Source organism: Grus americana, chromosome 4 (genome assembly GCF_028858705.1).
Source record: "Grus americana isolate bGruAme1 chromosome 4, bGruAme1.mat, whole genome shotgun sequence".
Classification (NCBI taxonomy): Eukaryota; Metazoa; Chordata; class Aves; order Gruiformes; family Gruidae; genus Grus; species Grus americana.
Genome location: NC_072855.1, coordinates 78,832,911 through 78,856,761, shown reverse-complemented (window position 1 = coordinate 78,856,761; position 23,851 = coordinate 78,832,911). Strand labels below are relative to the sequence as shown.

The following is a 23,851-nucleotide window of genomic DNA, read 5'->3' as shown; positions in this document are numbered from 1 at the left end:
GAAAGTGTAATTTCTTACTCAGAAACCTAGACTCTACTGCATTTTCCTCTCATATCTAAAAAATTTCTCTGTGAATCACCAACCACCTGTCCTCCCCTCTGGTGGTATAAGGGGTGATAAATATCCCAGTGAGAGCGAATAAATTCAGTGGATACCCTGAGGCTCTGGAAGTCGAGCTCTGGCCTTCCCCTTGCACAATACGGTCCCATGCAAAAGGAAGGTAGGTTGGATAAAACATCCCCTGAAACTAGAGCATAGAGGTGGGTGCATATTTCATGACACTGTTTTAACTTTCCAAACAGTCGCCTTTTTTATGGCCAGCAGCTACTATTAATTATTTATTAGAACACTTATTTATACACTAAAAGCTAAATGCAATCCTTTCAATGGAAGCCTGGCAGAGTGCGGGTTGAAATAAGTAGCTGTGGATAGTCCTTCAGGAGGATACATTTTGTGCACGGTTCTGCTCGGGGAAGAGCCCATTCACATTATTCTGTCTGCTGTGTGTCTGATAATGATATATACATATGGGAGATTAAAACCCAGCCATTAGTAAAACTCTATAGCTGTAGATGCATCAGCCCTGAGCATTAGCCGTGCGTGCATTTCTCAGAGCTCTTGCGGGCCGTGACAGGATGGCAGATGCTCCTCTCGTCCCGTGGCCACGTAAGGACTAACTCTGAAGTTGCAAGATTGTCCTAGCAGAAATTCTGCAGCAGCAGCCTTGGGTGCAAAAGCATGCACTCTGTAAGCTTAGCTATACTGTGGTCTGGGACAAATGTATCAGCAGCTGTACGTGAACAGGTCTTAAATTGCTGTCTGCTTTGGGGCTGTGCTACAGAATACCTTGTCTTAGCATGTTTTGGGGGGGGAAAGAAACTTGCATGGTAGCCTCCATATGACATGAAGAAGCAGGGAAAACAAAGACTTCCCTAGGTCATGAAAAGCGAAGCAGAGATTCAGCAGGTTTTCCCCTGGCCAAGCTAAGTAAGCCAAGTACAGTCGTGATTTCATCAGCTTCCAAGGAAGGAGAGGGAATCCCTTTCTTTTTGCTGCTTTTCTCATGAAAGAAGCCCACCCTGCCCTGGCTTCTACTTCTGTGTTTGCTCTGGCTCTGCAAAACCCATCCTTGGAGCAGAGAAGGGAGGATTAATTTGCTCCACTTGCCTGTGCTTGGGGAAAACAGTTGTGACCCTTCCTGCAGCCAGAGGGAAGGAAATAGGTTTAAATACTTCTCTGCTCCTTTCAGAATTGAGTTTAAATCATCTCATTGCAATATGTTACTTCTGGCGCCAATGTGTTTTCTTCATCAAATACTGACATGGTTTCTACACTGTTGCGCTGTTGCCATGTGATTCTGGTGGCATTACTGTTTAGATAAAATATTATTAGTTTTCTATAGCAACTGTTAATTTCAGAAGAATCTGTGGTTTCATTGTAATTATTACTGACAGTAGTTGTAATAAATGTTTTGGATTGACGTGCATGGTTTTCATTTTCTTCCAGCACCTGATTTTTTTCTTTATGGCTCAAACAGTTTTTCTAATTTAAATGTTGACATAGATGGAAAATAAATTCTGTATTTGTATCTAGCACTCTTCTGGAGGGGCATTGTTTTAACATCTCAATAAGAGAAGTAGACTTCTTGCTGTGATAAGAGCATTCTTTAGTCTTCTTCAAAATGTGAGTCAGGACACTTTAACTCCATGCTCCAGGCAATTTCCAGCGCAGAGACCCTCCTTCTCCCATAGTCCAGCCTCTCTAATGGTCCTCAGCTGCATCCCAGGCCTAAGAACAAGGGATCTACTAAACTGCCACCTTATACCATACTCCTTAATCCTTGCAAATGGTTTCAAACCCAGGTTCCCCTCACCTTGGGAAGTGTGGAGAGCCCTTGGCACACCTTAAGCTCAGTGCTCTGCTCCTGAAATGACTCTACAGGCTGGGGAAATTGCAGCTTTCTGCACAACTCTGAGTTATCCTTTCCTTCAGCCACCCAGGCCCCTGCTTGAGATGCTTTGCTGCTCTTAGCCCAGGGTTTGCTTTGTTCAGAAGAGCCCATTCTGCAGGTATGAAAAGCAGTTTCTTGGATGTATCCAAGAAACTGAAGCATTATGAAAGCTTTACGAAGCAAACACTTGATGGAAGCAAACATCGGTGTATACATGCAGCTGAAGCTCAGCCAGCTCTATGGTCATAGAGGCAGTCAAATCAAAACTGTTTGTGGGTTAAATCGGAAAGATTTGGAACAGAAATTATCTTTTTTTTTTTTTGTAAGACATCATGATATTCTTTCCATTATTGCTTGTAGAAAAATAAAATTAGAAACAAATCTTTTTCTGGTGGCATATGGTTACATGTAATTTTTTGTTTATCTAACTGAAAACTCAGTCACAACTCCTAGTAACTCATCAGCATTTTCTTTGACCAGTATTGCTCTGGGTTTGCAATACGTGGCCATGTTTTCCTTGAAGTATCTCATTGTACCTCCGAGTTCCTGTACTGTAAGCCTTCCAAAAGAAAAAAACAACCCCAAACTCTTCACTATTAGCATATTTTTCTCCCACTCATACTGAATGATAGTTGAACTCTAGATAAGCTTATGATTCCCTACATGCTGCCACATCAGCTAGGTTTGATCAGTGCCATTACAAAGAGCAATATAGCAGATATCACAACCTCTAAACATCCATAAAGTTTTAATAGGACTTCCAGAACTTTATCGTGTGAATTAACAGGGTGTTCAGACTGAAATGGAAGTATATGTAGGGGCATATATGTGTGTGTGTGTGTGTGTGTGTGCAAGTGCTCAGTCACTCAAGCATCCTTCTCTGTGCTTCAATCTAACCCTTTGGATTTGATTTACTCAAATAAAATGAAAGTTAGAGGAGCATTTCTCCAGCCTCACAGAAAACAGCAGTGTCAACAAGACATTAAGATACTCCTGCTTTCATTTCTGAGGCTTTTAGACACTAGGCATTTATTATGAATCAAAAAAAGGGCTATGTTCTGAGGAAATGGCACAAAAACTAATACATGATCTTAAACTTCTGCACAGAGCAATGTCATTAGGAACATCTAATCGAATTGAGCAGATCATATTATTTGAATTGATAAGATTCAGAAGAAAACTGGAAGCCAAGAATTTCCTTAGTTAAATGTGAGTTGGCATCCCCCTCCGTCCCCCCCGCCGTCTTTCGAGCAGCATTTCAGAAAGCAAGTCAGACAGTGCAGCTTGGCTGATGGTAAAACGTGTATGATGAAAGTACACAGACATGATGGGGCAAGGCAGGGAAGCACCTGGCAATGTTGCCAACTATTTCAACTTTATGAACAAGGAGATTCTGCTATTATTCCACAAGCTGAACATCTTATAGCAGGAGGATCATAATTAAAAACTACTGAAGAAATGGAGTGAAAATTATTCTTTCTCTTTCTGTCTTTTGCTCTGATTATGTTCAGAGGTAGAAAGGGTAGAATAACCTGCTACATGGGGTAGGCCAGATTCTGCAGCATTTATTCACAGGGAGGGAGGGTTCAATCAATGTGATTAAGAGCTGCAGAAGTAAGTAAAAAATGATATGGTAAATTCCCTGGGGAAAAGAGAACTTAATGAGTGTGGGTTTTGTATGTATGTATGTGTGGTTACATTAGTGTAATGCTTGTAGGAAGAGACTTGTTCACCTCTAAACATTTTTCCTTTGAGTGTTTATTCCCAGCAGCAATGACTTGGAGCTGGCGTGTCAGCTATAAGATAAAAACACCAGGCTGCTGCTGTGCTCTGACTCTGTGGTCATCTGAAGAGCAAAGACTGATTTCTTCAGGTTACCTCTTAGTACCTGAAATAATCCTTGCTTCCACACTATGAATGATCTTGCTGTTTTAAAAAAATAATGTTGCTGATAGATGTTGTTTGGGTATCAAAATTGCTGGAAGACAGCAGATCTGCAGGTCTAGGCTTCCTCACAGTACAATTACTCTTGCTTTAAATGCTGCATGTTTACTATATAGCCATGGAAAGCTTTCACATTGTCATTTTAATATACTAGTTTTGCTTAACTTTGGTAGATATAGCAAATAAGATCGAAGTATATGGAGTAGACTAAAGAAGAATTGCAACCTTATACTCTTTTTTCCTCACGTAACTTACCATGCTCTAACTTCTGTGGTCTTTCATATATTTAGTCAGACAACCGTTTCCCCTCGGAGGGCACGCGTCCGTTTACATCGAGGGCACTTGCATGCAAACATGGCAAAGACTATCTCAAACTTTCAAATAATCCTTTGAATGCCAGGCTCTAGGCAGCATTCTGAAGTACTTACTATACATAATTAGGTTATAGGCAGACCATTTTACACACGGTGTGAATATTATACCTGCTCAGGAACTGTTTTCTCATCTCTGAGTACAGGCACTGTCTATATAGTCATATGAATATATACCCAGAAGTATAGGCTAACGTAGCAATATGTGCAGAAGCTGAACAATAGCTTACCTAGAGAAGAATTTCTCTTCCTAGCGTGCAGGAAAGAGACATCTGCTATTCAAATCTCTTCACATGGCTCCAGGTAAACTAGGGAGAGTTTTCAATTGATAGCAGCTGTCTGAGCGGCATCCCGGGAAGGTTCCTCTTGCTCCAGCCCCAGTAACTGAACTCTACCGGCACAGTCACATCTCATTTATACACAGACTGTCCTTTTCAAAACAAGCAGCCAGCTGGAATGATTCAAACCTCTGTTCAGCACACCGTTAAAAATGCAGCTTCCTTCTTGGACATGGGGATTACACCGGGGAGCAGCCAGGCTACAGCAAAAAGGCTGCGAGAACTATTTAATCGCCCGAATACCAGCTGCTCCTGTTACTACTGCCGGTGCTGCCGCCGTGCCTCCTGTTTGCTGTAGTCAGCCTCCCTCTCCCTCATATCTACAAGAGTATCGAGGCGGCTTTGCAGGGTGGTGATTGGCAGAAGCGGCCAATTCCTCCAGCTAATCAACCCCCAGACTTTCAAGGACTCGGAGCTGCTCTGATGTCATTCCAACCGAGGGGGGATGCTTCACACGAGGATGCAGCGACAGAGGCTAATTCGGAGATGAGCTGCATTCTTCTCCCACCGCCGGGATTGATTAGATGCTCTGGGAGGATTTGCATAATCTGTCATTGTGCAGTTGGACCACCTCCCCTCCTGCCCGAAATGCAGGAGGAAAATGCCACTTGCAGCCTCTGATTTTTTCACCTGGAGTTCGCAACTGGAAGCCTGGGGAAAAAGGAAAAGTTGAGAGAGTCATTTTTCCAGCAGGAGAATGCTTGAGCCCCCAGACCCCTGCACCATCCCCAGATGCTAAAGAAGGCTCAAGAAAATCATAGTACCAGAAGACTTTTTGGTTCCTACTCTTGTTAGGTGACTGATAAGATCACCTGGTACAACAAAAGGTTGTTTTTAATGCAACAGCGTAGCATGACCCAAGCCAAGCAGAGGTTATCCAGCGAGCTGGTTACAAATGATCTCCCTGATACCACCTCTGGGTGGATACCAGCAAATGTGTGGTGCTCAGAGGTGCAAAGTATTTTCCCACTGTATGCGACACAAATTCCACCTATTTGTTGCATAATTTCGTATTAAAATCCTTTATCTCATCCAGCTAGAGATCAAAACCTACCTCCATAGCCAAGAAACGTGATTGTTATGCGACTTTAAATTATATTACAGAGGAAAACCTAAACACTTTCTATATTAAAAAAATTAGATTTTATACCAATCTAATTTTCAATTTTTGCCAGCTTGACACCTTTCACTCCAAAACCGTTCTTTGTACGATACACCTTGGAATTGAAATTCAGCCAATTCTGTACAGCAAATGTGAGGAGAAAATAGTTTTGTTCAAGGAGACTGGAACAAACCCATTCTGAGATGATGAATGATGCTGTAAACTCAGATTTGAATCATAGGAGGGTCAGCTCAACCTTTCGTGTTTCCAAAATAGTGTAAATAAATGGCGTTCTGTGCAGTGTACCATTTACATCCTTCAGCTGGGACCTTCTCCATGAAGAGCTATTTGCTTTCTGTGAATATCCAAGTTTCAAAGATGGTAGATATTCCTAACTGGGGACTAATTTATTGCTTCTGGCTAAATTAGAAACTGAGGGAAAATTAAAATTCAAAGTATGTCTGAGTCATTTCCTGCAAGTTCTAATTACAAAGCGCTTGCTGTGAGGGTCTTTGAAAAATGCCTTACACCTATGGCTGGCTCTGGGTTTGGGATTTGTGTTCCAAAGACTGTTGTGAAGGTTGGGTGTGGGGTTCCCGCCGCAACTGGGTGGTGAGCTGGTGCCTCCTTGCATCCTGCGTGAACATTGGAACTTAAGTCAGGCTGTAAACTAAAACCTCCAAATCAAGTGAGAGAGTCTCTTCCCAACATAAGGAACGCTTCTGGTGCAACTGGTCAAAACCCACAAAAAATGCGAGAGCTTCCTATTACTAATCTGACGATATGAAAAGAAAAAAAAAATAATCCCGTTGTTTTGTTCTTCTTTCTACTCGTACACTTGACTCCCAGCTGTAGTTCAAGCACTGGAGACGTCCCTGTGAGCGGAAGGGTTTGGCCGCGGGGTGCGAGCGTGCCACGGGACGGCTCTCGGCTGCCACCAGATGTGGTGGGAGCAGCGGTCTGCCCCTTTGAAGCGGCTGCCGCAGATGTTCCCGGGGCGGGCCAGCAGCCAAGTGGTTACGCATACCGTTGAGAGTGTATTTTAATTCAGATGCTAAAGTCACTCTTTGAACTTAAATCCTTGGCTTAAGAGCGTGCCACGCTAGATGAATTCAACATGAAGAATCATGGCTGTTGATTTGTGCTGCCTCAATAGCTGTTTGCTTTGCTAGCAATTCATTTTAAGTGGAGGATCAGGCAACTTACTGTGCCAGGGTCTGCCCTTATTAGCAATGTGAGGAAACCAGTTGGCAGAATTGCTCCAACTCTCTTTATGTAACAAAAAGAGCACGCCAACCCTTGGGAAAAAGACAGTGCAATTTGAATTTTCACTTCCCTCTCCTTTGGGTAGTAGCGAGAATTGAACTTTTCTTGCTTGGACACAAATGCACTCGAGTTACCTAGAATGTCCTTCCAGTCATGATATTATTCTCATGCTCTGCTTTAGGGAAAAATATACATAAAAGAAAACAGGAGACAGCAAGAAACAGTAATGAAGTATGGATGGAGGGAAACAGTAAAAAAAGGGAAATTCTAGCAATAAAACACCACGTTAATGAGGTACCACATTTATGTTGAAAACCTTGCCACACAGGATGTGTGTTTTTTCTGGATCTTACCTGAAGCACGGATTTTGTGTTAGCTGGTGGAAATTCTGTATTAGTTAATACTTGTGTGATTTATTTTCCCCCTCATATAGGTAGGCAATCACAACTGCCTAGTCCTCCTACTTCAGGAGTGCAAAAGTTATAGGTGAAACCTATCAGTACTTTGCCCAACATCAGTATTACCTTTCCAAAACATGACTTGTTGGGTTTATAACTGTGGGTTGGTTGGGAGGGTTTGTTGTTGTTTTGTTGTCTTGTTTGTCTTTTCTTTTTGTGGGGGTTTTTTGTTTTGTTTTTCTTCAAACTCCCTAGTACAAGTAAGCGTTGCTTTGTTCTGTCCAAATTTTCTTGGAGCTTACGCACGTTACAAGACATACAAATGTTTTACTTTCTAAACCTAGTGCTTTCACAGAGACACTCTGCTTAGCGCTGTGTAAGTTAACAAGACTTTGAATCAGATTAATTTTTTCTAAAGAGGCATCTGCGTTTAGGCTAAAGGCAACTACTGAAAATTCAGCATCCTTCTCCTATTTAGATGCTTAAATCCAGACTCCGATGCTTATAGTTATCTATTCTAATTACCATAGTCTCTCTACAATGTCTGTGCACCTATTTTTAACGTATTTATCTTCACAGCACATTATCAGGTAGAAAAACACAATTCCTGCAGTTCTGTGCTCAGAACCATGATAGAGAGCAAGCAAATACTTTCAGAAATGAATACATATAATATATGGTATCTCCCTGATTCGTTCTTCTAGACTATTTGAAAACTTTTGCTGAAATATTTGGATTGATGTTCTGTTGTTGTTGTGCAGAGCTTTTGTTTTCTCTGACTGCCTCCGCTTTTCTCACCTGTTATTAGAGTGCTTTGATGACACTTTAATAGGTATTCCTATTACTTACTTCTCCTCCCAAAAACTGCCTTGCACCATGAAGGCCATGCTTCAAAATTAAGTTGACAACAATACACATAACTGTCTCTTTCAGCTAAAGGCACCTTTATGGTCTTCATTGAGAGAAAGATGGCTTTTGACACGTAAGTTCATAATGAGCTTAAAAGAACAAAAAATGGCTATTGCTGAAAGGACCAGGTTTTTCTTAAGCTGTGGAGACTTCTTATGAACTTCCCCATAATTAAACAACAGTGTGTCTTTTATTAAACACACAGAGCAGTTTCTCAGCTGGTGTAAATTGTTGAAAAATCCATTGATTTCAGAGGAACTATGGCAACTTATAAGAGTTATAGATTAGTCTCTAATTCTCTAGCAGCTCCTCAAGATATGCAGAACTTAATTACACTCACATCAAAAGTGCAAGAAACATAAAGGCATAGCATAATGTGCTTTTTTTAGAGTATTCAAATATATATTTCATTAAGAAAAGTCTGTTTGGTTTTTTTTGATGTCTCAATAAGCTGTTAGGTTTTTTAATCTGAATATTTGGCTCTGAATCAAAATGTATTAGAGGTTTTATATGCTCAGAAATGTAGGGATGAAATACAGATACACTTGGAGCTGAGTTTCATGCATCACAACTCAGTTAAGGCATTCATGTCTTCTACTGAAAGTGCCTGCCTTGTCATGGGTTATTCTTATTTTCCAGGTGACAGTGGAGAATAAGCTGCTAGTAGTCCACTTAAGCATGAAGTACTGATTTCAAACAACATCAGCAGCAAAAATAATGCAAAATCCTACAAGCAAAATAAAAAAAAAATGCAAAAAATATGAACCAGATTCTCTGACTGGTGACTTTCTGTAGCTACACGGTTTCTATTCAGCTTCTATTCTCCCCCCCCGTTTATGGGTGGGCACACTTCTTGAAATGGTAAAGGCAAATCAGCGCATACCAGTTCTGTAATCACCTTTATCTTAAATTTTTATTCCTTTGCCAAATATCCTAGTGTGTTTTTGTTCCTGTAAGGCTTTGGATTTATTGGTTTCAGAGAGTGTGTTGATATAAACTAACGTTGAAATATCTGTTAAACCAACATACATACATTAACATCTAGCATTAGAGCTGCTCCACATCTAATTACATTATTATTTTATGTCTTAAGTGCTTACTCAACTATAAAAATATAAACTCTGGTCTTTTAAGTACTGTTATCAAGATACTATCAAAGGAAAAATGAGCTTGTTCTGCTTAAACCACAGTCGGATCTGTGCCACCGCTTCCTGAGGTAGCAGCTCGCTTTGAGAGAAGGCTTGGTTCATGTTGTGTGAGAGAGAAGCATGTCTTTCTGTACCTAGAAAGCCTTTTGGGCTCTTTCCCACAATTTTCCTTCCAGAATCCTTCCTGGGTTCAGCTTTGGCATAAAGTCAGCAGAAAGCTCCTGGAAAGTAAATGGGGGTAGGACTGGAGCTTAGAAAGAAAAGAGCTTTTTCCTAATCCACACCTTCATGCAGCGGGAGAGGCTGAAGCACCAGAGAGGGTTTATTTTCTGCTCAGCCCCCTTGTGATTTGTGTTCGCACCTGTACCGCCTTTGCAATGCACGGAAGCTGCTTCTCATTTGGTCTGTTTTCACGAAGACTGTTCTTGTGACCTCCCTACTGATAAGCGAGTCAATCTATATTTGTAAATCCTCGCAAAAACTAGACTAAAAGCAAGTCCAATTCACCCAACGACTGCCTCGCTCAGAAAAGCTTGCTGCTTCTGTAGCTACTTCCACTGCATTGAAAACTGTTGCAAATATGGACGTTTGTTGATCTAGAAACTCTGGTAGCGCTCCCATTTCCCCTTTCTGTGGAAGTATGAAGAATTATTTACTGTATTTCTTTCTCCTATGTGACCGATGCGACTCACAAAGGTTATCCTTCGTCAGAGATCATCACATAGTTTTTCTCATCCCCAGTACAGCAAACAGCAGAAGTGTTGTCATCCCACTGTGCATCAGCTGTGGTGTAGTTCTCCAGTGCCTGCTCACAGCCCAGGTTCAGGCTGGGGAAGTGACTTAGTTTAATGGGTAACGCATTTTGTACAGCATTGCTTTACAGCAGCTTGAGGAACTTCTTGCGAGGAGACTGTGTAGTACCCTTCTTTTCTCCAGCGTGAACTTTAGCAGATCTATCTACCAGCTCCTGATGATCTCCAGATAGCCCACCACGATTTGCACTGATTTGTGATTTCCATGAAATGGAGAGAGTCCCCCTTGATTTGCAGAGTATGTGCTGCAATGAGGAACAGGCAAAAAATGACCAATTCTGCTCTGCCTCCAGCAAGGGAAGAGGCCAACCCAAGAGACCAGGCAATGGTGCTGGTGTGGAGGGACTCGTCCCTGCTGCATCGCTCTTCTGCTGAGGTCCGTTAAGTCTTTCTGCGTTCTCCCAGTCCAAACTTAGTGGGGCTATTTTTGGAAAAAATTAAATGCAGAGAGGAAAGCAGAATGTGCTTGAAGGAAAGGTCTGTAACTTGGCCATTGGGGAATAATATATATACACGTCTCTCCTCTCCCCTTGCATTTTCAGGAGCAATTAGCTAGCAAATTATGGTATTATTTTGGGAAAGAAAGAGGTAATTCATTCTTGCTGCTCTATCACAACACTTGGGACCCTGAGAACAATTATCTCTGTATGATATCAACATTTGGTTGTCATGTGGCAGCTGCATATCTGAGCCTTGGTGGCTTTCTAAGTAAAGAGAGAGTAATGGGATTGTATCACTGTGGTATGTTGTTTTCCTGATGGATAAATCAGCGAGCCAGTACTTTTGAGGATCCAATGGTTAACAGCTCATCCAAGAAAACAAACAGTACAAACAGTGAAGTTGTAGTAGGGCTGGTAAGATGCCTACAGGAAGGTGGCTTCTAATAAAGAGGAATCCAAACCAACTGTTGGCAAAGCCATTATCACAAAGAACATCATCCATAAAACTAAGTGATAGCATACAAATCTTAAAGCTAAGCGTTTCCTCCTTGATTATTAAAAATTAAGAAGCTTGAACTCTTGGTTTAATGTATTAAGTGATTTTAAATTTTTTTTTTTTAGTTATTCAAACTGTGGAATGATTCATAAAGTAGCTTAATTAGACCATAGCTCCAATGGGAGTCCCCTTTAACATGTCTACAGAGGCTCTTTAAATACTCTAATCCATTTCTGAATAAAAGGTGAAACCAGGAATGATATTTTCAAAGGAGAAACTACAAAGAGCATTTATCTTTCTCTTTTTACTTTTCTGTCCTTGCTATCTAGATATCAAGCTTCCATTACATTCTAAGGATGACTTTTTTTTCTAGGTTAGCTCTCACAAGTGTAGCTTTTTATATACCCTAATTTAAAACTTAAAAAAAACCTGCAAAGTGAAAAATCCATTACTCGACCATTTTCAAACTGGTATTCTAGCAGTACGGTAATAAATGGATCCTGTTGTACAGAGTGCTTTGTTTCACCTCTTAGAAAATTTCTTTTATTTTAGATAATCCCATTATCATTTGTTTTCTGCTTCATCCAGTCCTACAGGAGGAGGCCTCATGCTTATGAGCTACTTCTGCTAATGCTCCCGCTAGCGTGGGAAATCTTGATGTTAAACAAAGCCTTTGTAAATTGGTTTCTGTTCTCTCCTGTGCCCTTCTCCTTTGCAAATTGCCACTGCTCTGAAGCAGGTCCATGGTACTTAAAGGGAAGACCAAGTCCCTCCAAGTAAATTGATTTGCTCCTAGTGATTACTGGGTACATGAATGTTCGGCACTTGAAAGGTCTCCAGAATGTGTTCTGTTCTAAGGAATTGTGTTTGTCTTTAGGTGTGTGAACACGTTTGTCTCCCTAAGATGGGTACCTCTGTTAGCTTCAGTGGGATTAATTGTGCAAGTAAAATAAGTACTCCAGGTCCAATGTTTGTGGGGGTTTTTTTGTTACGATAAGCGCGAGCTGTTCATTACCAGAACACTTTTGGTATCATAACTTTCAAAACTATGCCGGGATTTTGGCAGCCTCTGTAGCCTGACAGGAGCTCTAGCTTACGCTGGTACACATTTGGAGTGCTCTCTTCGTTTCTCTCGTGGGCCACAACGTGGTACGCTGAACTGCCCCGCTTTACAAAAGCCATCCCGAACCATGAAACATGACACATCACACTGAAATGGGAAGGTGGATGTATTCCCTCTGAGGTCTATTTTTAGACTGATGTAACTATGCTGCGTCTCAACATTAAAAAACCTGGGTTCAACAAAAGGGATGCTAACATACTTCAAGAAATTGTAGTCTGACAAAGGAAATCAAGATCATGATTTTATATTTACATTGCACTGACTTTCTCTAGAAATATGAAATATCTCTGCAATATCTGTAAGGAGAATAGTTAATAAGCGAAAGAAATGCTTTTAATGTCTAACTGCTATTGATTCATTTTTCTTGACGTAGGAATTACAGACTTTCAGCATTGCTTTCAAAAAATCAGGAGGGCAGCAGCAGGAATGGTTGGTTTTTTTTTTTTTTTTTTGAATACACAGTACAGTTCAGCCTGAACAATGCACAGTGATCATCATTCTTCAAACAATCATTTTTGGACTCAGATTCCTTTTAACAATGTATTTTGCTCATGGGAAGGAAATAAAGGTGACTTAATTAAAATGATCAAAGAAAAACATGGGTGGAGTAATCAAAAGTGAGAGCACTCCAAGTGAATAAGCTCTTGATACTTGACTTAACCATTATACTCCTTTATCATGGTCATTCCTTCTCTTCTCATGCACTCATGCTCAACAGGTTACATTTGACAGTATCCGTTTCTAGCTGTAATGATGTTTTGGAGTCGCCTCTCAAGACTTTTGGGCACTTTAGAAATAATGTTCAGTATTTATATCACTGATGTGACTACTCAGTTGTGTACATTTTGGTTTCAGTTTGGTTTGTGTTTTTGTTTTGCGGTGGGTTTTTTTTAAACATGGCAGAAAGGCACACACACTTTGAGCAGTGACTCTGTGAACTGAAATTATCATATAAAAGCTAAACACCAGTAATAGATATATTTGTTACAATATGAAATGTAGGCTAGAAAGGAATAGATTAAATAATGAGAGGGTAATAGGTTGATTTTCCTGATGGCATAAAGCTTTTATGTTAAAAAGAAAAGCATTTTAAGAAAGTAGACATTATACTAAAAAAATTAATAAGACAAAAGACCAGCAGCATGCTTATTTCAAATCGGTTACATCTTGTGCTCCCATAGAGGGCAATATTGTATAAAAGATAGCTTTAAGCCATGTATTAGGGATCTGCCAATTCATCTGTGCTAATATACTTTAAGGAAAATTGCTGTTACAATAAATTTGATGCTGCATTTCCCTTCAGTCCGGCTATGACTAATACACACAATAATGTACACCAAACCACATAACAGAACCTCATTAAAGGTGAAGGAAATTAATTTTGTAGATTACCTAATTGTAGGTTCTAATGGAAAAACTGTCACATTTTGGCTTACAATTTTCTGTTCAGTAACTAAGTCACAGTAAGTGCTCTTTTTTTTTTATTCAAGCTGGTTGAACAAACCCATAAGAAAAAGGACACAGGTTTGTGTTGTCAGTCATGGGAATAGGATTTGCAGAGAGATCTGTCTTGGGTGCAGTGAAATCATCTGCATTTCTGTATTGTATCTGGTATTTTTTTCCTGTGGAATGCATGGGTGAACTTATCATAATGCTTTCATTTACTTTTGTGCTTCTCTGATTTTGATGTGCTGTCAGCACAGGGCCCTGGACTTCATTCTTTCTCAGCCTCCTGGGTAGTTGAAGCATGGAAAGATCCATGCCCCTTTAAAATAACCTCAGATATTAAATTTCTCTCCTATCCTGATTTACCTGCCTCATGAGTAACCTGTAAAGTTGCGTCACAATAAGTTGTTCGCATTGTCTACGCTGGACATAAGTGAGGGTATGGGGGTCCAAGTTCATGTATAGTGATTGGAAAGAGGCGAGGTCCCCTTTAGGGGAGTGGGAACCTCATAATTATATGTCTACAATTAAAAAGTAGTAAGCGTTCCCAGCATTTCAGGTAATATTGTTTCAGGCAATGACAATAAGATACACGTGAAGAAATATCCTTTACAAATGTCCGTAAGTGATTCAGTTGGATTGGAGATGACTCTGATTAAGTCTCAAGAGGTGATAAGTTCCCAGATTTCGACTGAAATCAGATTGGTTGATGTATTGATGAAGGTCTCCTGAATTAAACGGTAATAATTATTGCTCTGAATAGTATACTGTTTACTTTCAAACCTCCATTAAAAATTAAGTTTGTTTAATGAGAAATATTGGCTTAAGACTTAGAGGCTCTATTCTTTCAATTCACCGCACTTGACTGACTTTAGGCAGAAAATGAGATGTCTTCTCTGAAATGCGTGTAGGTCACTTAGAGCCAGGATTCTGTATTTTTATTAATGTTCGCATGTAGCGCTTTCTAAGAGTAAAACCGCTGGCTGAGTCTAACACCTGAGGTGAGTATACTTCACCTTGAGGTCCTTTGATCATCCGGAAAGAAAAGCCTCCTGGAGTTTGCTGGGTTGCTTCCCCATCTCTGCTCATGAGTTTGCTTGCAGTTGAGCTCACAGCATATGTGTGCTGTATAAGTACAGTGATGGTTACATTCTTTGTTTTAATGTATATTCCAGTAGCGATACTAATGACAAGCCCCACTGTAAGTGCTATGCTATACTCAACCCTGGAGCTCAGTTAGTGAGGCTTAAGTCCGTGCACCGCTTGTTTCTAAACTGTTTACCAATGTAAGTGGTCCAGTGAGGTTTACAGTAGTTTCTCATCGCTGTCATCTCAGAAATCTTGATGGAGTAGGAAAGAAAAGCAACCAACGGGAACAGATACAAAAGCAGTTCTTCTGCCCATTGCATATGTTTCACTGCCCCTATAGGGATGTGAAGCCTCTTTCCATCTGCCAAAGAACCGCAGCAAAACAAAGAACAGAAAATGTATTTGGGCATCTACGGTATGGTCTTGCTGGATGCCATAGGTCATTGAAGATGGATGGAAGGTGCAGACTGAACGCAGAATATTGCGTGAGAATGGACTATCAAGAGGTAGAGCTCATTGGAGACGGTGTGGTCGTCAGGTAGGACACTCCACACGATGTCGGGATACAAAGGCACTGTCAGGGGCAAGAGCAGTCTGCTGACAAATGCAGGGAGAGCAGCAAGTCCGATGTAACTTGCACCAGCAAAGTTAGAAGGGGTACTCTATTCAATAAATGGTGTTTAGTGCCATTAGTGCTAACACAGTGAATAAAAGAGATGCTAAGATGTCTACATTTTTTTTAATCAGAATGCATATTTTAGTAAATTTTAGCTAATCCAGCTAGTAATTTTCCCAAGCTGAATTTAACTTGAAAAATAAATAAATAAATCTTATAATATCTCCAGCTTTAACTGCAGAACAACTACTGGCTCTAATACACTTGTGAAAGAAAAAACATGAATACTTCACATTTTTTAAAAGCATATTATTCCATAATCAATAATTCTCCAACGCTGTTGTTCTTTTTATTGTTGTTATTTTACCATTAACAAGTCATCAGTAATGACATTCCAATGCGAAACGTATATGGAAAATGAAGATGTGTCAATAGCACGTAATGAAAAATTACATAAGTCATAAATAAGAGGACTAATTATGGTGGTGGATCTATCTTCCATTAGATATGAACAAGGTGTGGAGTAAGGATATTAGTATTTTCTTCAGAGCTCTGCTCTGCATAACTATAGCCAATTTGCATAACTTCTGGGCTTCGAATAATCTCGCTGTAACACGGACATAAGAATTTTAGGTCCATTGTAAAGCTCCATAATTTTAAAGGCTTTGCACAGCTTGGTGTGAAATGTTATAGCACTACTTCTATAACAACTGAAATACTGCCAACAGAATTACAGTTGGAAGAGGAAAACTTAGAGAGATTGGGTTAATAATGGAAAACTACATAGTGAAGTGCATCCTAGAAGTTCAGTCATGCAAAAGTTTCACTGAAGTTGTAAGTAGGTTTTTTCAAGTCATAGCAGATTTCCATTTTGCAACGACGGGGTAGAAATTTCTTTAAGGATTTCTCATTTTGACTTGCTTTTCATGGAAAATCAAGGTTGGAAAAATTGGAGACAAAGTGTAATATTTGTATTTATGGTATAAGAATAAGGAATTATTTTCATTCTGCACAAGTCTGAAGGCAAAAACTCATTTGGGGGTATTTCAGAAGCTCTCCGTCCTGCCTTGTGGCCCCACCAGACGACCACCACCACTGGTCCCCCCACCCTTGTGTTGCAGCGCTGGCCCCGCTGGCACAGGGGACATCGGGGCGTGATCACCCCGGGGCAGGGGGTCCTCAGCATCCCTCGCCCCAGCTGGGACCCTGCAGGTGGTAGGGAAATTGGACAGGGTCAAGTACAGCAAGCTGTCAGCTATTTGCCCTCTCATCCAAAACGCTGGTGGTTGGAAGCCCTCCAGGTCATAGATGAGGGAAGCCATCATGTTAACAACCAGGAGGTCTGTTCAGTCATTTCCTCCTTTTTTATCCTAATCTTTGCCTTTCATAGGCACCGCAATACATCTGACAGAGATCCAGCTTCTATGAACACGTCCCTTCCGCTTCACGCGTTCCCATGTTAACAAGGAGCACAGAAGCAGCCGAAAATCACATAATTTGAACACAGATACATTGGAATACTGTAAATGTATTGGAAACAAGCCACTACAACTGCAAAATCTGCAATGGCACATTTGGAACTATTATTTTTCTAGTATAGGTTTAGAGGCCTTCTGGTGTATGTTTGGGAGGCTGACAGCTTGGAAGGGAGAACAGGTGAAAATACAGATAAACCTGAGCAAAAGATCACTTGTAATTAACTGCAGTGTAGGGACAGTGAGATTCCAGTTTGGTAGAAATCGTTTCATTTCAGGATAAATCACAGTTTGAGGGTGTACATGGTGCGGTATACTTTCTACGATTCAAAGATCTTTTGTGTCTGTTACAGTTAATGTATCAGCAGGAAAAATTACCCTAATTAAAAATATAATAGAGAATGCAAAAGGATTCAAGATTAACTAAACAAAGATTCAAAAGAGAAACAGTTTAAATGTCTTCATTGATTATTTTCCACAGCTTCTCTTGTTATGTGGCTACACAGGCGTGCCGAGAAGATGTTACTAGCAGGAATGCTATTTAAGTCAGCGTTTCATATCCACTTTTCCAGACACCAAGAACTTGTAAAACAAAGATGCAAATCTGAGATGAGTCACAGCCTTAAACTCAATTCAGGTAAACAGGAAAAGTCAACGACGTGCCAAAACACTGAACTCTCAGTCCCTCAGCTGTCCAGAGTTCATATTATTGTGCAGAGAGGGCATATAGCCTTCAAATGGATTTTAAAAAAATCACAGTGGTTATTGCTTGGATTTATTTGATGTGATCACTAAAATTTTCCTGAGTCAGCAGCAAGAAGTAGGTTTATTCTTGTGCCCGTAGTGAGAACCAATTCTGTTTCATAACAAAACCCACTTCCATTTCAAGGAAACGCTAATTTAATTTTAAAACTAAATTAATTCCTCACCATTCAAAATTCTGCTCGCTGTTTGTTGATGACCAGAGAATATTCACAGAAAACAGACTTACTTAATTGTAATTCAGGACTGCCATACAGCTTTCTGTACTGAAAGAATGAAGCAAAGAAAGTCAGCTGAAATAAAAACAGGTGTTTCAAACCCAGCAAGAAGATATGAACGTGAAAGCTCTGCTATTAGAAAGCAAAAAGCTCATTTTCTCAGTGTTTAAACTTTCTTTTTTGTGGTTGCTATGCTACCATCTCTGCACCTACTTTATGGTGCTTTGAACCATAGCAAAAATCCCTTTTTGGAGAAAAAAAACCCAACCAAAAACCAAACAGGCCTGAACTAAACTGAAAACCAGTGTGAGACCATCCTGTAAAGTTGTTATAGTGGGTAAAACTTGATATTCAGCAATATTTACATCAGTCTGAGGAATGAGCTAGCCATTTCCTCCTAGGCCACTGGACCATTTTTGTTTTTCCAACACTTTTTATGTATAATATCTTCTACTATACCACCAACTTTAACAGCTTATACCACCAGCATTAACATTATTTGTTTCAGGATATAAGCAAGTTGCAGCTACTGATAACAGTAATAGCTGTTATACCCTTTAATATACATGAAAACAGATCAAATTCTCATTAAAAAAATATTTGCATAACAGGAAAAAATAGCCTGCATTCAGATGATATATCACAAGAGCGCTAGGCAAGTACTCTGGTATGCAGAAAGCAGAAAGTCAATACTAGGCAAATGGTCTAAAGATATTCAAAAGCTTTAATAACCATATTGGTGAGATAAGAAATATGAGAAAGAGCACCCCTTGGAAAACCAGGAAAGGCAGTCAGCTACGAGCATAAAATTGTCATGATAGATTCCTTTCAAGGACATGTTTCCAGTAACCCTTTTAGGGAAAATAAAGGTGACATTAGAACAGAAGGAAGGAGAGTCACATGTGAAGTGATGAATTCTGCCTAAGGGGAAATGGTCGTAAAAGACTTGAGCACCGGAGCTGAAGATGACTTAGAGGGAAAGGGGATGAAGCCCGTAATGAACACTGGTCCATCTCTGGTCCTGGTTCAGCCAGGTGAGGAAGCGCGGCAGAGCTTTGGTCATGGCAGCATCCTGCCGGCTCATGTTGACCTGCTCTCCTAGAGCCCTGGGGCTTAACCATGGGCTCAGGCTGTAACGCAGACAAGTAAGGAAATCCTACTGCTTAAGGCTTGCGCGGCTAAATGCTGAAAACACAAAACATTATTATGCAATGCCTAATGGCGAAGAGGTGGACAGGATCACCTCTCTGCCTTACTTCATCTCCAGATTGCTTGCTTCAGTGAAGTGAAAATAAATAAAATTGCATACTGATAGATCCATCTCACTGCTCTCAAAACACCTTAAAAGAATCATTCCTCATGGAGGAATATTAGTCACGCTGAAAATCCTTTCTCTTTTTCCTTCCTGTTACGCCCCTGCGTGCACACACACACGCTTGCACGTGGGATTGTTAATTCCTCTTGATGCCTTTGAAAGTCTTCTCCCACACGATTTCTCAGTTTATCAAGTAGACTTGCTATTTATCATATGGTTGTCACCTCTGTGCCTCCATATTGAAGCAATAAGGAAGGGACGTACTTGTCTATAAATATCAAACTATAGTGACAATAAAGATGGTGAGGAATTATTGGGTACTTAAAAGATGTAATGGACTGAAACTAGAAAAAAGAAAATTCATTTTATGCATTAGGAGAAAAAGGCATTCTTAAGGGAAGGTCAGTCTTACAATGGAATATCTAGAGAAAGTTCACCATCACTGCAGAGGTGATGATGTGAATATTAGATATGGTATGTGAGAAAATAGAAAGGTATAGAAAAATAAAGCTGTAATAAATATTTTGTAGAAAAAGTTGATGCACTGATGAGCAGCTAGAGGGGAGAGCCCGGTATTTCTTTTCCATACTTTTGCTATTTAAGATTCTGCTCTTGTGACACTAGCAGTTGTTAATAGCAATGGGAAGGGAAGGCGGAACAAGATGATCTAGGAGGCCCCTTGCAGCTTTAACATCTACAGGATTCATTCGGCTCCCTCTTGGCACAGGAGTGAACTCACCCTACTCTGATTTATATATCCAAAGTTTTTATTTTAATACTCTTGCAAGGAGGGGAAAAATATTACAGCCTGACAGGAACTTTAAAAAGTTACTTGCCATGTGAAGAGGTGCATTCTTGGTGTTGTCACCAGATATTGCTTATTTTCTGCCCACTGGCCACAAGTGCATTAAACACTCAGTAATGGTAACACCAGTAATAAATAATTATCGTAAGCTGCAATATATGCTGTGCAAAGACTTTTAGCCATCATAAAGATTACTTTCTGTACTGTCAGATTTCTGTACTGTGGAATTACAAGGATTTATTGTACTGAAAAGAAAAAGCTGTCTGCTGATAGGATCACATATCAAAAATATGCAAAAAGGTTCCTTTTACATTTGGCTAAGGCAGAGACTGCATTCTTCTTCTGCATCCTAATTTGGAGACCCAGAAAGCATAGCTGTAAGTAAAGCGTGCCTCACCAACCTGCTTTCCTTGCGTTCAGCCACACAGGACCATCATCTGCTTCTTCCATTCATAAAGCGCAAGGAGAAGGGGAGTAATTTTTACATAGGGCCAGAGTGCGCTTTGAACCAAGATTGGTGTGCAGTCTTGGGTATTTGCTTATGTCTGGAAAAGTGCGTGTTTAAGTGTTTAAGGAACAAAACCTGGTCTCTCTCTCTTACTCCTAATATGCACAGTGAGCCAAATGAAGAAGAGAGTGGGAGGCGGAAAAAAAGGCAGTGCGTCCCTCTGCCTTTTCCTGAACAGCCTTGTGGAGCACGCACACACTTCCCGAGGGTGAATCCCTTACCAAGATATTAACAGAAACAGTTTTCCTGGGGGATAAGAAGTATCTGTTCTAACTCAGATTTCAGCAGTATAAATGGAATAAATGGAATGGGCAATTTTCTTGCTCTTCTATTTTTAAGATTGTCATATCTGGGAAAAGTAGAGGTTTGGTTACTAGGGGAGGTGTATCATCAGGTGTTCTAAGTGATCATAGCTTCATTGACTATACTTTATGAAAAGGAAGGATATGCCCCAGGGATTTTGATCTCCCCGTGCTTTCCAGACTTTCCCCTAGGACAGTAAACAGCAATTATTTGCCCAGTGCAGATAGACGCATCCAAGATGTTCAATTTCCAGCAACAGCAAGGCAGCAGGTGTGGATAAACGTTGCTATTTCCTGTTTATTTCTTGATTTCAGTCTTTATTTTTCCCAGAAGAACTTTCTGTTGTGCTTTGTTTTCCTCAGTGATACACAACATTTTGTGAGCTTTATCTGCACAAAACAGACCAGACTCTGTTCTGCTTTGTAACATCAATATACTTCTCTCTTCTTTTAAAACTTAGATAGTCAAGAATGCATACAATACAGAATTTATGAGGTCCTTGCATAGTGACCTTTATGTCTTATCTCTTCATCCACCCGTCTCTAATCCTTAAACTCTCTACTCTTGTTACTTTATTACACATTCCTTTCAAGTTTATGACGGTTTCTCAGATTTCTTCCCAAACATCTCGTAGAAAAGCCCAAATACACCTCAGTCTTAATTTCTTCTACCACTGACTAAACATTCATGCTCGGAGTCCTTCTTAATTTTTGCCTTTTCCCCTGTTTTTGACCCCAGGTTGTAGGACTGCTCTTTTTTCAGGTGGCCTGATTGCTCTCTGAACTCTTAGTCCTCATGTTCCAACCTCCCTTCCCCTCTTCCAAAGCCCTTAATATTGATGAATTCAGACAGGTGATCTCACGACACCTTCTGTATATAATTATACCTTGAGGTTTCTCTGGAAACAACACTACTCTTTGTTTGGTGCTCTTGATGAAAGCGCCTTCCTGCCTAGAGCAATGTATAGGTAATTAATTAGGAGCAATATGCTGCCATAGGGAGGGATGCTGCTGTGCTTGCCTGAGGAGGCTACGTACAAGTAAGCTCCTCCCTGGAAGCCAGGCTCCTCTCATTTGGAGATGCTGGTGTTTAAGGTTTAAGAACTGGTCAGGAACAATCATGAAATAACAGAATACAAATGAGGGATGAATAAAGCAGATGCCGGGTCTGCATTGCAACAGGATGTGTAAGCAGAGACACTGTCAAGCCTTTTCAGTGAGATACACGTTTAAAGGCACCGCAGGTTCAGTAAATTGCTTTTGTAATCTGTAATTTTACAAGGTTTTAAAAGTCTCATTTTCTGAACTAGTAAAATTTCAAATGGAATATCAACACTCCCATTTCACTGCTTTTCCTATGAATTTGTTTTGAGACCATAAGCTTTTCTCTCCCCATTGACTATTGTTAGGTGCTTCGCTAGAGCCATCAACACAATATCTCTGTGACAAAACAACCACGCCACCGGCTAAAACATTACTACAGTCAGCTTCATTATATGCGATGTTACCACACTACATTAAGTGGCAGCTGCCACTCCAAGCCCATTGCTGAGCAGAGCCGGAGGACTGCTGTGCTCCCTCCGTAGCACAACGGCTGCAAGCGTAGCTGCACAGACAGCACATTTCCCGCTCTGAACTACCGTCATGCTCAATAGCCGATTGAGACTTCAGTATTTGTGTCTGAGAAGAGTCTGAACGTAGACGCAGACGGATCCAAGTTTTGCAGCAATTTCCTCTCTTAAATAAATCCTAGACCAGAGAGAATCATAACCCAAAGGGAGATGGGAATGCAAAGCCGCGCTCTCGCCGGTTGTTTCCACCACCATCCTTTTCCCAGAAACGAGGAGCAGCCTGGGAAAACCGCATCGCTCTTTTCTTTGCAGAGGCACTGAGTGCTGCTGAGACCCTGCTGCTCTTCCCCTTGTCCTCTGCTGATGGGTGGCTCTTCCCTGGGCTGAAAAGACTGGCTTGGATGCCAGCACGTATGGCGGCTGAAGGTAGCCTACTCGTTCAGACTACCTGCAGGTCAGAAAACTTGCCAAAATGTCCGCATCGACGTGATGAGGGAGTTGAAGGGAGCAGATATGACAGCTTATGTACGTGTTCCTTAACTATAGTCACTGTAAGTAGGTGTAAATTGCCTACGTTTTAAGAACACTTTCTTGTTTTCATTGACATGCCAGTGAATTTCTGGCAGTTTTCTTAAACACGATAATTTTGTCAAAAAAAAAAAAAAAAAAAAAAAGGCCCTTCAAGGGAACTTGCACATCAAATGCAGCTTAATATAGTGTTTACAAATCCATTTTGCCTTTATCATTCTTTTTGTTCTGTGCCACAGTGTGTGTCCTGAGAGCAATGGCCAAATTAATTGAGCAGCATTCATCGTAAACATAACTAATGCCTGATTTAATCATGTTATACATGTCACCCCCTTTAATTTTATACCAGGTTCTTCTAGGCTGAAGCCCGGCATCTTGTTTGCGATTTCGGATTTGGTTTTGAAATAAGCGTATGGTTCTTAAGGATTTTTCTTTCACCGCTCCTCAAAATCATTCCTCTGTCACTTTATTCTACATTGCATGAAAGGATCCCAGGCCAGGCCCATAGCGTTATGGAAATCCTTCTGAATCTCATGGCTTTGTTGCTATTTTTCTTTGTAATATCTTTCAGTCAATTAGACCAAAATTATCAAATGAAGTCAAAATCTTCATTACAATCATCTCAGCAAGCAACAGCAAACAAAAGAATGAAAAATCTCTAGGACCATGGGGGCATCCTGTACAACCTGAAGTCCATGCATCTACCCTTTCATAAATACAGAGAGAATGTGAAGTACTAATGATACGTTGGACACAGAAAACAGACACCAGCAGGGGAATTTTTTACCTGCATTATTCCAACAGAGCTTTTGAAAATAATTATGCCGTTTTTATACTATTTCAATAGATCCTCACGCCTACTGTATTACAACTGTGCAATTCCAAGTACAAAATCACTAATTAAAATGTATTCACAGC

General features: G+C 40.4%; 1 protein-coding gene across 6 annotated transcripts in view; it reads right to left on the bottom strand.

Annotated features, from left to right (window-relative positions):
- Positions 1–23,851, bottom strand: part of NDST4 (N-deacetylase and N-sulfotransferase 4) — a 149,601-nt gene that overhangs the window by 98,884 nt on the left and 26,866 nt on the right. For all 6 annotated transcript variants that reach the window (XR_008577070.1, XR_008577071.1, XR_008577072.1 and 3 more), the window contains one exon: positions 4,497–5,255. The gene's annotated coding sequence lies outside the window, so the exon portion shown is untranslated. The remainder of the gene's footprint in view (positions 1–4,496; positions 5,256–23,851) is intronic.